This window comes from Paroedura picta, chromosome 3 (assembly GCF_049243985.1).
Source record: "Paroedura picta isolate Pp20150507F chromosome 3, Ppicta_v3.0, whole genome shotgun sequence".
Lineage (NCBI taxonomy): Eukaryota > Metazoa > Chordata > Lepidosauria > Squamata > Gekkonidae > Paroedura > Paroedura picta.
This window is the reverse complement of record NC_135371.1, coordinates 25,313,087-25,329,548: the sequence shown is the minus strand read 5'-3', so window position 1 is coordinate 25,329,548 and position 16,462 is coordinate 25,313,087. Positions and strand designations below refer to the sequence as shown.

Genomic DNA, 16,462 nt, shown 5'->3' with positions numbered 1-16,462 from the left:
ATAATTGCACAGTTCTGGTATTGTCCTGGTCTTGTAAAAATGCATGCGTTTGTCAGGGATGACAATTGAGGTGGGATCAGGGGCATGCCATTCCCCCACAGTTCAAGTCTCCTCACCAGCTGCTATATTGGCCTGTTAATGAGCTCCATTCCTAGTAGCTCCACTTCCGAATAAAGCAACCTCTGGTGCGCATACCAAATGTGCAAATCTTCAATATACAGCCATCTTAAGCCGTGGCAGCAGCATGAACAGTTATGACAATAATAAAGATCAAGCCATGTTAAATTCTGGGCATTGTGGTCACATGCAATCAGGTCATTGTGGGTCTATTTATTTATTTATTGCATTTATACCTTGGTGGAGACCAAAAACAGCTTATTTTGATCTCTTTGCCTTTTATTCTTACAACAAACTCATGTGATAGTTTGTGGTCAGAGTGCATGGCAGGCTGAAGATCATGCCACTAGATTCCATTGAAGGACCCAAAACCTGGGTATCCCGGATCCCAGTACAACACACTTCTCACTACACCACACTGGGAATTGTTGTCCATGAACATCTGGAGGACCACAGGTTGACTACCCTGTAGAACACTCTTCCAAGTGAGATCAGGATCCTGTGGGACATTAAACAATTCTGCATGGCCTGTAAAGCAGAGCTATTCCAGCAGGTTGGCACCTAAAATTGTCTCTATTTGACCTTTCTACTGAAAGCATTTAATGAGAGTGCTTTTCACTTACATTAATTGGAAGGATTTTAATGTATTTTTATGTTTGTATTTTATAGAAGGTTGTGAGCCACTCTCTTTAGCAACATACAAATCTGAAAATATAAACAAAGTAAATGAGAGCAAAAATGGATATTAGCCAATATTTGAAACATGCCAAGGTTTGCCATTTTGTACAGCAAGTCTTAAATGAAAACTTTTGAAGAAAAATGCGAATGTGCATTCAAAATGTCTAGCTATCCCTAACAATGAAATTTAAATGATTTAGATTTTAGGCAGAGGTAAAAGTAACATGGATTTCTTACAGAACCATCTTTTTGGGGGGCGGGGGGAGTAGAAGATGGAAGGGACAAATATGGCTACTTGAAGGTAAAGGTATCCCCTGTGCAAGCACTGAGTAATGTCTGACCCTTGGGGTGATGCCCTCTAGCGTTTTCATGGCAGACTCAATATGGGGTGGTTTGCCAGTACCTTCCCCAGTCATTATCGTTTTACCCCCCAGCAGCAAGCTGGGTACTCATTTTACTGACCTCGGAAGGATGGAAGGCTGAGTCAACCTTGAGCCAGCTGCTGGGATTGAACTCCCAGCCTCATGTCAGAGCTTCAGATAGCATGTTGCCTGCCTTACCACCCTGCACCACTCTGTGCATATCAACTACGACAATGGTGAAATACTAAATTTCATTGTATGCAGTCATCAAATGCTGCAACATACGATCCACTACTGAAATAAAATATCATTGGGTGTCAAATACAGATACATTCAGAAAATAGTTGAGATTCCAAGGAACAGGAGGCAAATATTTGACATCACGTGTTTGCAATGGAGTTTTTTGGGGAGTAAATTATGACTGTCCAAAGACGGACAAGCAGATTAGGAAGCCGGTGAGAAGGAGAAAGGACCAAACAGGATGACTGTAATTCCTGAAGGAAGATTAGTGGAGCCTGATCCCTACGCATTTGTAATCAAGGCAAAAAGATCCAATGAAGTCTAGCAGGAGGGGAGAGAAGTAGGAGGATAACTGACTCCCTTCTGAAATGACGTTGTCCGCTGTCAGACACCGTCAGTGCCAGCTCAAGTTCTAGCTGATGGCTGGCACACGCTTCTCATCTCTCACGAGCAGTAGCTATCAAAGGGAAGAAAACATTCCCATCCTTACATTATGTCGGTGTGAAGGTGTCAAAAGGCTGTCAGGATCCATTTATGACCACCCTGCCTGCATGGACACAAAACTCCTCAGGGTTCCATATAAGTGGAGAAGACCTAGTGGAATCTCTGACTGGGGCAATGGTAAAAAACGTCATCAAGAGGGCTCAATTTGGCCGGTTTATATTTACAATTGAAACAAGGACAGTGTCTCAGACTGTCTCTCCCATAGAGATGAGCATGGCCAAGGTGGCAGGTGGATTGTAGAGAGTGAGAGAGAATGAGTATTGGACTAAGTCCAGGTTCACCTTTAGATCTTGTTGGGCCAAACATTGCCATGCAGCCTAACCCAGCTCTCTGCCCAATGCCCATTTTATGATCACAGCAGTTATATCCTGCTCAGGGTGTGAACTGTGCCTCTCGAGGGGGGAGGGGTTAGAGGGGACATTACCTGTGAGGTAGGTTAGGAGAGCCTATGACTGGGCCCAAGGCCATCCGACTTCCCAGCCTAACCTACCCCGCAGGGTTGCTGTGAGGATGAAGGAGAAGTAATGGAAAATACGTAAGCTGCTCCCAGCTCCTTGAGAAAGGGTAAACATGAGGTTGCTAGATCTGTCAGGTCATGACAGTTCATTCACCCACTCAAGTAACCCAATCTGAGCAGGCAAGCCCGACCCTGTCAGGTCTTGGAAATTAAGCTGGCTCAGCCCTGGTTGGCATCTGAAAGGGCCACCTCCAAGGAACGATCATCCAAGGTGATGATGTGGGGGCAGGCAATGGCCAACCATCTCCAAAGGTCTCTTGTCTGGCAGACATCCACAGGGTCTCCTGGCTATATTACACACCTGCCATACGATATATAAATAACCCACTCAAGTTGTGACGTGATGTGGCCACATTAAGAGCCACTGTGGTGTAGCAGTGAAGAGTTGAACTAGGACAGGCTAGGCTGGGGTTTCAGCTTCGTCCTTGCCATAAAGCCGGCTTGGGCCAGCCCTTTTCTCTCAGGCTAACCCTCTCAGGGGTAGCTGCGAGGGCAAAACGGAGGGGGAGATCCTCGGAGAAAGGGCGGGAGACAAGTGCGTCGAATCAATAACAGTCGCCGTCGAGGGCCGGCCATGGCCCGGAGGGAGCCAGTCTGCGCTTGTCCACACACGCCGCGTCTCCTCCTCCGCGCCCTTTCTCTGTGGCTGCCGGAGATCAATAGAAAGAAGGGCGGGGCGCCTGCCAGGGAGCCTCTCCGCCGAGCCGCTCCGCTCCGCTTTCTGCAGCCCGCGCTGTGCGGGACCCTTTCCCGGCCGCTAGAGCCCTCCCTCCGCTCAGCTGGCGCTGGCTGTACCATGCCCAGCCTGGGGGATCGGCGGCGCACAAGGGACCCGGGCTGGCCGCCGCGGGGCGCGAGCGAGGGCGAGGCGATCTCCGCGAGCCAGAGAGCGACCCGCCGAGCGGCTGCGGAACCCGCGGGCGAAGGAGGCGACGCGCGCTAGATTCTGCGCCGGGCGGAGCGCGGCTGCGGCGGCAACAGCGGAGCCCCCTTTTCACGTGCTGAAGACGGCGCTTGCGAGAGTCGAGGAACTGAGAAGCGCCGGCGGAGTTGCAGGCAGCGGGTCGGCGGTCCGGGGCCAGCCTTGCGGGCAAGACCGGGAGAGCCGTCCGGGGCAGGGCGCCGCGGTAGGTGCGGGCAAGGCTTTGCCGTGTATTGTTGTCTGAGCCTCCTGGACGCGCGGCGCCTGAGCAAGTGCAGGGATGGGATCTCCCCCCCAATCCTCTCTCGCCGCAGTGGGGAAGCCGGAGAGGCGCGCGGAGAAAATAGCCATTGTCAGTTCGAAGCGAACCGCTCCCCGCAGCCACGCCGCTCACGCCCAGCGGCAGCCGAGGCCAGGGGGGAGGCTGCAGGCAGGGGCTCGGTGTTCCCGGGAACAAAGCCGCGCCGAGGGGGCAGAGCGTCTGGCTGCGCCCCCCCCCCCGGGCTAGACTTGAGCCCGGCTGGAAGTTTTTTCGGGTGGGTGGGTGGGGCGGGGGGCTTCCGCCTCTTCCCTCCCTCCTGGCTGGGTTGGCGAAAGGGGACAACAAGGCGTGTTGTTTTCCTTCCGCTTGGCTCGGCGAAGTGTCACCCGCCGCGAGCCATGTGCTTTGTTCTTTAACGAGCTGTTAGGGGGCGACGAGTAGGCTCCCTCCCTTCCTCCCTCCCTCCCCTCAAAGAAGCCGGCTGAGTTCATTTCGGAGCAGAGGAAAGGAGGAAGGTTAGCCGGGCTTCTCTTCCCAGGCTGTCACTTCGCCGCGCCTCGAACCGCAAAGAGGGGCGTGAGGCGGCGAGGCGCCGTCCGGCGCGCTCTTTCTCCCGCCGCTTGGAGAAGGGCTTCGAGGGGCGGCTGAATGGGCGGCGGGGGCGGCGTCCTGAGCTCGGGCTGGGTTCCTTCTGGTTTGTTCCGAAACTTGGAGAGAAGAAAGGGACTGGCTGGGCACCCGAGAGAAAGTGGCTTAACTAAGCCCCTGGCCTTAAAGGAGTCATGGCCAGATTTCATGGACTTCAGTTCTGCCTTGTCAGTCGGAAAGTGCCCGGAGGCAGCGGGGCAGTGCCCAGATTTTAAGAAGATTGCCACCTGTGTGTGTGTGTGCCTGTGTGGTGGTGGGGTGACAATGTAAAGAGCAAAACAGAGCCAGACATGAAGTACAAGACAGGCCCATCCTAATGACCTGGGGCGGGGCTGTGGCTGAGTGCTGGAGCATCTTCTTTGTGTGCGGAAGGCCCCAGGTTGAATCCCAGGCACTTTGGATGAGAAAAGGGATCCTGGGATAGGTGGCATGAAAGACCCAGGAGAGCTGCTGCTGGTCAGAGCTGGCAATACTGCCTGACCTGGCTAAATCAAAGGTCTGGTGCAGCAGGACAAGTTCATGTGATTGTAGAAAGTTACTATTGTAGTCATAATAACAGAAATGTATCATTGCTAATACTAGGAAATATCGTGTTGTGGTTTTAGGAAAATTAAGCAGGAATTTAAGTTCCCCTGGGTGTGCATTGTATAGTAATGCTCTTACAGTGTGTATTTTATAGTCACCTAATGCAGTGGTAGTCAACCTGTGGTCCTCCAGATGTCCGTGGACTACAATTCCCATGGGCCCTGCCAGCTTTTGGACATCTGGAGGACCACAGGTTGACTACCCCTGATTTGGACAGTGTTTTTGAATCCTGAACCGTAATTATGTAATGGCAAAAAGCAAGCAATGCATTTTTTTTCACAGAGGGATTAAGAGAATAGGATTTCTCCACTTTACAGTGTCTTGAGATAACCCACCTAAAGAAGGGAATGTAGATTAGTGAGGTCTTTGTGTAGAACAGATAGTTGTTGCGAAATGAGTGAGGCAGACAAGGGGGGGTGAGAGTCTTTTAGGTTTCTCCTTCAGGATGAGCTGTGTGTTTAAATATCTCACAAGGGTCATAGCCTCTCCTCTTTCAGCCTAAGGAAACCAAAATGTAGCCATGCGTTGGTCTGTAGGGTTGTTTTGGGCAATTGACTTCCTTTCTGTTTCAAGTCCGGATTCTCTCACTCTCAAATCAGGGGTGGGGGAACTACTGGCCTGAAATTAGACCTTCACTATGTCAACGTGCCTAATTTAGTCATTTTCCCCTGCTGCTTCTTACACCACCTTTCCTCTCTGGTTCCATTCCATTTCCTCTTCCGTTTCCTAGAATAGATCATCTTTCTGCATTGTGTCTTTTTCCTCCCCGCCTGCTTCTCAGTGTTATCTCTTTCCTGGTGGTGTGGTGTGGTGTGTTTGGCCTCCTCACATTATTTGGCCTATTGGTTTCTGTTCCAGTCCCAACTTGCCAAAGCTTTGGAACACTTTGGGGCCTTTCTTTTTGTTGTAATGCTAAAGGAGCGAGCTACGAATAAAGATTTCATTGCTGAGTCCTGGGTACTGGACTAACCGCAGAGTTCTTGTACAAAAGCAGTGGTTCTCAACTTGGGGTCCGAATGACCCTTTCACAGGGGTCGCGGCAGGGCAAGCAGCTTGGCCGGAGGGGGGGTGGGGTGCCATCCACACAACAGCCTTGCGGGGTAGATCGAGATAGAGCATTCATCTGTCTGGAGCAGCGGAAAAGAGTGAGATCGGTATGGTGGGACAAGAAGCAGAACTGAACTAAGACACCCCAGAAAAAAAACAATTTATATACAGTCATGAACAATGGCTCTTCACACTGTTGGTCAGTTTCGGTTTAATTTCTGTGAAAGAACACTTGCAAAATTTTATGGTTGGGGGTCACCACAACATCAGGAACTTTATTAAAGGATCGCGGCGTTAGGAAGGTTGAGAACCACTGTACTAAAGCAATACTGCCAAATGAGATAGGTGGTCACTGGGAGATGGAACTCTTATTTTGGGGACATTACACATACAGAACATCTGACTGGCATCTGATTTGGGCAAGCTCACAAACCTGTTGAGAATCTGGTATCTGACAAGACTTTGGGTTAGTTAAAGTTTGCTGCATTTCTTTTACCCTCTTTCCTCTTCAGATGTTCCTTTGGAGGCGATACTGTGGGTGACTGATGAATTGATTTATTATTGTATGGATTTTTACTTTGTTTTATCACAGACTGTGGCCCTTTATGAGCTATTTCATTTGTCAGTTCTTCCAAAAAATAAAACAACTATCAACAACTATCCTCTCACTGTACTTGGCAAAGTGTTATGCCTTCCTCCAACATAAGTGGCTTTTCTCTTTGTTTATGTATTCTAGACAGCTTGATGTGTGGTACAATTTCCTTCACTCTTTAGTGGGATGACACAGGTAACCAAAGCACCCTGGGATATGAGAGCTCTCTTTTGGTAGTTTGGATGTCCACATAGGTTCATTGTAAGTGATGAACACAGCCAACCATTTACTGTGAAAGAGTGTGTTTTTCTTCCATAATGCGACTTTTGGGTTTTACCTGATGCCAGAACTGCTGGTGTTTGGCCATAGGCACAAATTGTTTTAGTTGTCTATCCATAAGAAACAAAAAGAGGTCTACTGAATCAGACCAGTCAGTCTAGTCCAGTATCCTCTCACATACAGTGGCCAACCAGTTCCTCTGGAGAGCCAACAACAGGGCATACAGGCTGAGACCTTCCCTTGTTGTTTCCTCCAGATTCTGGAAACAGAGGATTAGTGCTACTGAACGTGGAGGTTCCCCTCATTCATCATGGCTAGTAACCACTGAGAGACTCCATCCATGAATCACTCTAATCCCCGTTAATGCTACCTGTTCTTGTGGCCATCACTATATTTACAAATTGTTGATTGAATCATAGAATCATAGAGTTGAGCCATACAGGCCCTCTAGTCCAACCCCCTGCTCAACGCAGGATCAGCCCAAAGCATCCTAAAGCATCCAAGAAAAGTGTGTATCCCACCTTTGCTTGAAGACTGCCAGTGAGGGGGAGTACACCACCTCCTTAGTCAGCCTATTCCACTACTCTGAGTGTGAATTTTTTTCCCCTGATATCTAGCTTATATCGTTGTACTTGTAGCTTAAAGCCATTACTGCGTGTCCTCTCCTCTGCAGCCAACAGAAACAGCATCCTGCCCTCCTCCAAGTGACAACCTTTCAAATATTTAAAGAGGGCTATCATGTCCCCTCTCAACCTCCTTTTCTCCAGGCTGAACATTCCCAAGTCCCTCAACCTATCTTCATAGGGCTTGGTCCCTTGGCCCCAGATCATCCTCGTCGCTCTCCTCTGTACCCTCTCAATTTTATTTACGTCCTTCTTGAAGCGAGGCATCCAGAACTGCACACAGTACTCCAGGTGTGGTCTGACCAGTGCCGTATACAATGGGACTATGACATCTTGTGATATGTGATGCCCCTGTTGATACAGCCCAAAATGGCATTCGCCTTTTTTACCGCTGCATCACACTGCCTGCTCATGTTTAGTTTACAATCCACAAGTACCCCAAGGTCTCGTTCACACACAGTATTACCTAGAAGCGTATCCCCCATCCAGTAGGCATGCTTTTCATTTTTCTGACCCAGATTGAAAGGAGTCTCTTACTTTGCTGCTTACTTTGCTTTGATTATAGTATTTTAGCAGTTAGTGCTTAGTCTTTTGAATTTTACTATTGCTATCATTGTCCATGGGGTCGCGATGGGTCAGACATGAGTTTGCAACTAACAACAACAACATTGCTATCATGGTGCCTTGAGGAGGTCTTATCAAGATTATTGAAATTTGTTAATATGCTTTTTTCATTTGTAACTTGGTTTTTATCGTAGTCCTTTTAGGTGGTTTGATATGCTGCAGCTGGTGCTTTTTACTGGTGTTTTTGGTTTGATTTTGTGCAAACGTATTAAGACATATAAAGCCATAACAGATAAAAAAAATAATCAGCAGATAACGGTTTGATAAACTCATGAACTGAAGTCTTGCAGAATGGTAAGGAGTATTGGTAATGGTAAGGTGTGAGTCTTCGGTAAAACTTGGAGGGATGTTACACAGCAGGCCAGTTTATCAAATGGTAAGCTTTCACTGCAGTGACTTTGTTTGTATGTAAAGTAACACAATTATTTTCTTTAGGGCATCTTTGAATCTAGGCAACTTCCCTCCCCCCCAAAAAAAAAGTTGCTTATAAAGCTAATGACACTCCAGTACAGTTGTTTTAAAATGACCTTTGTTCTACAGCAACCTGTATTATTAATCTGAATTGTTTTATATTTCATACACTAAACTTCTAAATAAAGGAGAAGGTTAGAGGTAGCACACTCATTTCAAACAAATTGCCTGACAACTTGAATGTGGTCTCTCTTTTTTATGCTGATTTCATCTGTAGCCCTTCCCTTGGGACCTAAAATCAGGGTTGGCCCGTAGAGGTGGCCTCTTTCCCCTGACTAAATCAGTTTAAATTAGGTCTACACATGAAAGTGGGATGAGGCAGATGCGTAATGAATAGATAGCTGTCTACAAACCTTGTTCAAATCCCCACTGGCTTCCCTGCCACTTTGTTCCAAATTGGACTGATAAAGAGAAAGCAGAATGCATGGCCTGCTAGTAATTAAGATAAACATCAGCTAGTTTACTCACTGGTGTTAGCTGAAAGCACAAGCAAGCTCACTTTGTTGATAAGAAATATTTGCCTCACTCTGTGGCACAGTGCTTGCCAAGATGCAAAGCTCTGGCCAGGCTACACCACTCAAGGTTACAAGTGGAAATCCACATAATGGAGTAAATACTCTGTGCAAGAAAACTGAGAGGAACTAGCTGCAAGTGGGAAAATAGCCTCTCAGGGGAAATGCTACACTCAAAGCCTTCTCCAAAATATTCTGGATGAGGATTCATTGCATCTCATCACTGCCCTTCTGAGGTTTTAAATGATACAATCCAGTTACAGGTAGACTGTTCCAGGGAAAACTAGGCCCTAGAAATCTTTGGATGACATAGGCTGCATTGCTAGGAGCATAGAGTAGAGCAAGAGAAGTTATTATGCCACTCTATTCTGCCTTGGTTAGACCGCATTTAGAATATTGTGTCAAGGGCTGGTTGCCCCAGCTCAAGAAGGATATGGACAAGTTTAAGTGTGTATCTGTTGATGCAGGATTGCATAATAACGGTGATGAAAACATGGGAATCTTTGAAAGATGTTTCCTAATTTTGGTCTGACAGTGTCCCTTCTAAGTGGAGCCACTGTAGTGTAGTGTTTTGGCAGACTAGATCTGTGTTACCCAGGTTTGACATCCCACTCTGCCATGAAAGTTTGTCGAATGACCTTGAGCCAGTCACTTATTCTCAGCCTAGCCCACCTCACAGGGTTGTTGTGAGGATAAAATGGATAGGAGGTATAAGTGACTAAATTAGTTTTCTTCCCCTTCTGTTGGTAAATGCTACAGGATTACTGTTACTGCTGGAATTAGGCAGGCTAAAGCAGTATCCTGGCTCTGTACTGTATCACATTGGGTGGATGCTTTCTTCTGTGATTAACTCAAGGGGTTTACAAAGAAGTATTTTTTAAAAGTGTCCAATGCTATCAGATTTCAGCAAGTCGAAACGATCAAAGTTTCTAGGGGGAAATGGGATTGTCGGAACTGAAAACAACGCAAACCCTCATTTCAATTAGCTTTTCATGTTTTCCCTGTGTTGTGGCTCAACCACCTGCAATGATTTCTTGACCTCAGGGGATAAAATGCTGTAAAGGGAACATGGTTGCTGATGAAGGCAGTGGGCTGGGAGTTGCTGGGTCTGATACGACTTCTCTTTTGAGAAGCTGTGATTTGAAGCCACATTTCAGATTGTTCCAAATCTTTGGTTGTATGAACAGTCAGCTGAAAACATCTGCCAACAGAGGAAGAGTGTGTTGTGTATTCTGAGCCATTAATGCAGTGCCAGTAGCTGAACCCCACACAAAGTGCATTGCCAGCCCAAAACATGGACCAGAACTATGTATTTGTTTAAATCATCCAACCAGTATACCACAGGTCATCACAACAGGGCTGGCCTACCTTAGGACTACCATGGATACCATTTTTCTCACACCTTGTTTATAAAATATGATGAAGATGGCAGAAGATAGGGATGGGCAGGCTTGACATACTCATGTGGCCTTTGCCATTTGAGAAGCTCAAGATTGGTTCATGCATGTTGTTCCCTTGCTATACCCTTGTGGACCTCTGCATCAGATCTTGACAGTTTCAGGTGAGAACATAAGAATATAAAAGCAGCTGTACTAGATGAGACTCGTGGTCCGTCTAGTTCAGCAGCATCTTGTTTCACGGAGTCAACTGGGGTCCTAAGAAGTTGTACAAGATGGGCACGGGAGACCAAAGCAGCAAATGTTCTTCACTCCCAGCATAGACATTCAGAGGATGTGAAGGTTCCATGTTGTCAACCCGGTTAATAGCCACACTCATGAGTTTGTCTAATCCCCCTTGGAAGCCCACTAAGCTAGTTTGGCAGTAGTGAAAGCTTAGTCAAACTTTGGGACTGCATTGGCCTTGTAAAAGAAAGAAGCATTATATGGAAGTTGAAAATATCTTCACATGTGCTATTAGCACTGTTGGAAAATTACACCTTACACTTTAAGGTTTTGACAAAGTGCTGCCTATAATTGTGGATTTTGTTAAGTGAGGCGAGAGAAGGAGAAAGCATTTGCAAGTGCTGAGTTAATACTACCCCTGGAGGTGGCTTCTTGCTGGTTGGGAATATATGTTGGTTTCCACTTTATTGGCCATTGCCTGCTGCCTGCTTCCCACTGAACATGGCTGAAGTCTGCTTTGCATAAGGTGACCAGATTTTAACATTGGTAAAACAGGACACCATTGACTGGGGGGGGGGGGGGGGTCCTGATTAGAAATTTGGTCTATATGGAGCAAAAAAAACTTTCATAGAACTCATAGAATGCAAAAATAGTATTGTAATATATATTTTTTAATTTCAACATAAGTACAGTTTGCGAGGTTCCCCCAGATGTCCCTCCAAAAGTGGGACAATCTGGTCACCTTAGCTTTGCATGATGTTTGGGACTCTGATCTTATCACGAGTGCTGTAATTGTGCTCTTGCAACTTCCACTCCCTGTTCCAATTTTACAGCCATTTTCTCAATTTCTCTAGAACAATTTTGTCATTAGAGGTGTACAATAGTACCATTGTGCTCTCATGTTCGGGCTGCTACAATATTTATTAAGTATGGCACAGAGCTGTAACAATGTCATTCCCAGAGTATCACCGTTACAGTAGGTTTGGGGCAAGGCAGACCAATGCAAGTATAATAAAACTGCCATGCAACCCAATCTAATCTGTGTTTATTTTCAAATGGCCTTGTTGAATTTAATAGGGCCTAGTTCTCTTTCTCCCAAGGAAATGTATGTAGAGAGTCAGTCTCTTCAGCAACTCTCCCCCCCGCCCCCAGCTAAGTCCTGCTAAATTTAATATAATTTGCTGCTTAATCCTGTGGATATTTGCTAACCTAGAAGCAAGTCATGTTGGATTTCATCCATTGTGTGCACAAAATGGCACCTGAAGTGTGGGGTACAATGGTTAGAATGCTGATCTGAAAGATCTTTGCTCAAATCCCTACTCAGTCATGCAGCTCCCTGAATGACCTCAGGTAGTTTCTGTCCCTCATCCTAATGTTTATAACAAGATTGTTGTGAGAACGAAATGGAGGATAGGAGAACTCTGTTCACAGCCCTTGAGCTGCTTGGGAGAAGGATAGGGATGGGGATGGTAATGAAGAACAAGATCACAAACGAGAGTTGGGTTTTTATATCTCATTTTTCTCTACCTTAAGGAGTCGCGAAGTTGCTTACAATTTCCTTCCCTTCCTCTTCCCACAACAGTTCTCTTGTGAGTTAGGTAGGTGAGGCTGAGAGAGTTCTGAAAGTGCTGCAACTGGCCCAGTGTCCTCCAGCAGGCTTCATGTGATGCATCAAAACCTGGTTCTCCAGATTAGAGTCTTGCACTCTGAACCTCTGCGTGTCTTTGGCTGTGTCTCATAAGCATGATGCAATGAGAGTTGCAGTCTTAACTGCATATACAGAGGCCATTAGTCCCTAGAATCAGAAAGAGTAATTACTGAGAAGGTTCCTTCCATGATTTGTTCTGTTTGTATCAGGTTGTGGGCTTTACCATACTAATACATGAACTTTCCTTACTTCGGTTGCCTGAGGTTCCAATGTTCTGCCATTTTTCTTACCCCTCAGTTTGCCTAGACAGGAAAGGGTCAGCCAAATGGGAGCTTGGTGGTTTCAGCTATTGAACAGTATGTTAGTCAGTGATCTGGTGGTGACCCTACTTCCCACAGATGGCATGCTGCACATCCATCTTATCATTCAAAGCAAATTAGCTACTTCAGTGGTTCTTAACTTTTAATCTCCTGCCACTGACCAAGGGTACAACATTACCATCAGAAAGCTCTTAAGCCCCAAATAAAAAATGAAGACATTAAGAAGAGCCCTAAGAAAGGAATTTGAGTTATATTTGCGATGCATAATTACAGCATGCAGTTCTCTGGCAAACATTCAGTGAGCTTCACCAGTCAACTCTTTCATACTCGGTTGGATTTTTGTTTGGTTTGTGCCACTTCTTAAGGGATGAATGTAGGATACGGGATTCTGTTTATTTTGGGAGTTCTATTCCACCCTATCTCGGCAGACTCATGGTGGAGTGTGGTAGAAAGTGCTATTATATTGCAGTTGACTTATGGCAAGAGATGTTGGCCATTACTTGCCTCCACATTACAGCCTTGGTATTCCTGGGAGTTCTCCCATCCAAATACTGATCCCAGCTTAGCTTCTGAAACCTGATGTGATTGGTCTGGCCTGGTCTACACAGGTGGAGTATAAAAAAAAAACTGCCTCCTCATGTGGATAATGGGATGTCTGAAATCCTGAATACTACCCCCCCCCCATTTGCCCTCAACTCTGAATGCCCCTAGGATTTGATCACTCCTTAGAGGAAAAGTGTACTGCTCCAGTTAAGAATCATTGGGCTACTTATTGACTCAGTACCCACTTCCATTTCCCTGACACACTTCTTGTATTCTGAGGTCCAGAATGGTGTGTGCAAAAGTCTAATGACAAACAGAATTCGTATCAGAACATTGCTGCTTCCTAACTTCCAAGCAAATTAAATACTACTTCAATGCAACATACAATTAACACTGCGAAGTCCATTTCCTGAGGATGTTACTAACATGGATGGCTGTAAAAATGAATGAGTTTTCCTGGCCAGTAATGTGGGTTTTCTGGGAACACTTGAATCAGAAATTTTTCCAATTCTAATTTTAAATAAATTAAGTAATGTTACAAAAAATTAAATAATGTTAGCAAATGAAGGCATATACATTGTGTACAACCCTAGACTGTGTGCAAGCACTCTGTTCATTCTTTGTATCCCATACTTAGCTCATATGACATGATTGATTTGCAGCACTAGAACTCTGACAACTGTAGATAAGCAGACTATATTTACATATTTGGGGCAGAAAACTTTACATGGGAAAATGTAGCATCAGAAAAATTGCTGAGAAAAGTTTTCTCTCCAACATCACTGCATCCCACAGTTAATTTATGCATGTTCCATTACATTTCTTGCATATGCATGGTACATCTGTCTTTGTACAACTGGGAAGTCCACTTTTCCCAGGATTTGTAGTTGTCTTCTTTGCCTGCAGGAATAATCTATGTAGTGATAAACCAGAGTTCATAGAGGGGAAGCAAGTGTGTCAACTCTGCTTCCATTTGTGACTTCATGCACTGGTTTCACCCAGTGTGTACATTTAAAAAAGCTTAGCAAAATAAAACAGAAGACGGGTCGCACCTTTAATAACAGTTGAATCTGCTGAAGTGAGCTCTGATCATGACTGCTTATGGCAGAATAAGTTTTCTCAATATTTAAGGTGTCAGTGGTCTCTTGTTTTATTTCTTTGGGACACACTAACATGTTTGCCGATGTGGAATTAGAATTCAAAAAGCACTGTTTCCAATATGGGAACGGAGCTTGGATTGGAAGAGTTTGTACATGTGTCAGAAGTTGTGGCCACATTTGTGACGACACACCTACGTAGGGTTGGGGATCAGTATGTTCACTTAACTCGCATATTGACATGTTCCCATGTGTGATCATGTATACAGGGCTGGAAAGGGGCCTTCATGAATACAATCTGAACATGAATTCCTGTGGATCTGTCTAAGCTGGGCAGGTGGAGCTTGCTGCTGTGATGTCACTTCCTCTATTACATAGCTCATTTTCTTAGAATATCCACAAAGGTCCTAAGATAATTTTTCATGTCAGCATAAAATTTATTCAAGAGTATTTCCCCTCTGGCATTCCATGGCAGAAATCCCCTAACTAGATGTTATACTAGTCAGAGACCAGTAATGATTCTGCCAAACCTTTTAAAAATACTGCTTCTCTAGGAAATCCAACTGAGTGCAACTTTGAGTTTAGTTTCCATATTTCACATCATTGTTTCTTTGAAGTAGGAGGGGGTGTTGCCTAATAGCAATATTCTGACCGTCTAGAAGCCAGAGATCTACTTGTTCAGGTTGCTATGAATACAAAGGTTTCATTTTTAGCTATCATAGCTTCATTCACAAGTATGGAAGTCACAGGTCTAGAAAGGCAGAATGTTTGGAGTCTGCTAATTAATTTAATCAGTTCTTTCAAACACTGATAACACTTTAATTTAAAAGGAACAGAAAAAAAGATTGCAACATAGCTCTCATAGAATTCTACCAATGTGCAAGAAAGTAATGATGTTAATATCTTAGTAAAGAAAACTGCAGCATGGAATCATGAAGAAGTCAAGCCAAAACCCAGATAAGCCTAATTGAACTTAATATTTCTTCATCAACACCAAGGAAACTATGCTTTGAGCAAGGAAGTTGCACATTAAACTGGATTATGAAAAGTTTAAAAAGTGATTCTATTGCCACGCTAGTTTAATTTACATTCCTATTATTATTTGTATATTAGTAATATTAGTGTTGAGTAATGTAGACTTAAACCTCTTTTTAAAAGAGATGCCGCAGGGAGGAGTGCATAGAGAATTAATTTAATTTGATATACAGCTGGTTCATTAGAACCTAATTGGAATTTTCTTCACAAATATGCCCATGATCAGGGAATAATTGATGGAAAGCAAGATTTTTAAAGTATAGCAGTGCAAATTTCATTTGGAAACCAAGGCAGGATTAAATGTCCTAAATCCCATTTTTACAGATTTTAGGTTTCTGGTCCTCCTGGTTGAAAGAAAACTGAGGCTTAAAATGCGAGCAGTGCCTGTTATCTTAAATGAAAGGATGTAGTAGTATTACTTTTTTCAGTAAACCTTACATAGAGAGGATTGTCAGGGAGTGAGCAGTGCTTAATCTGAATCGGGACATGATCCTAGCATGTGGCATGTCAGTCACATAATCTATGAAATAGAATTAACTGGTAGTTTTGAGTACTTGGAGGGCGATTCACTCAAAATGGAGGGAAACAACTGTATTTAGCATTTTCCTTCCCATTGTGTTCACTTTCTGTATAGGAGATGACAGAGTATTAGTTTTGCATACAGAAGGGCACTGGTTCAATCCTTAGCATCTCCAGGTAATGGGTTATGTGAAAGACCTCCATCTGAGACCCTGGTGAGAGGCTGCCAATCAGAGTAGACAATACTGACCTTAAGAGACAAAGAGTCAGTGTCAGGCTGCTTCAGCTGTTCAAATTTGCTGGATGCTGTCACACAGAACCCCTGGGTGGCTTTCTAAATGAAGTATTGTGGAAATGTCAGTAACTTTGTTTACCTTCTGCAGCGTTTGAGGGGTTTATTGGGAGGGTTGATTGACAAATAGGATTCTAGTGTTGTACTATTGGCTGAAATGACTAGCATAATAATAGTGATGATTACTTGAAAAGTTGATGATATTCCAGTGTGTACCTCTTAGAGAAGAAATGGCCTGCCAGATCATTTTTGGATCTCTTCCTGGTTGCTCTTACATTAAGACTATATTTCTGTCCTCATGGCTGATAGTATCAAAGACTGAATGCTTGTTTGCCAACTCAGGCTCTTTTCTTATACTGAACTGGCAATGGCTTCGGTGTGTCTCCATCATGTGCTATTGAAT

General features: G+C 44.8%; 1 protein-coding gene across 3 annotated transcripts in view; it reads left to right on the top strand.

Moving 5' to 3' along the window:
* The first annotated feature begins 3,128 nt into the window (after positions 1 to 3,128).
* The window catches only part of FRMD4B (FERM domain containing 4B), a 266,219-nt gene continuing 252,885 nt past the window's right edge, over positions 3,129 to 16,462 (top strand). For 2 of the 3 annotated variants that reach the window (XM_077325142.1, XM_077325143.1), the window contains exon 1: positions 3,129 to 3,545. The gene's annotated coding sequence lies outside the window, so the exon portion shown is untranslated. Of the gene's footprint in view, positions 3,550 to 16,462 lie in introns of all 3 variants that reach the window. The other variant, XM_077325144.1, reaches the window with a different exon arrangement.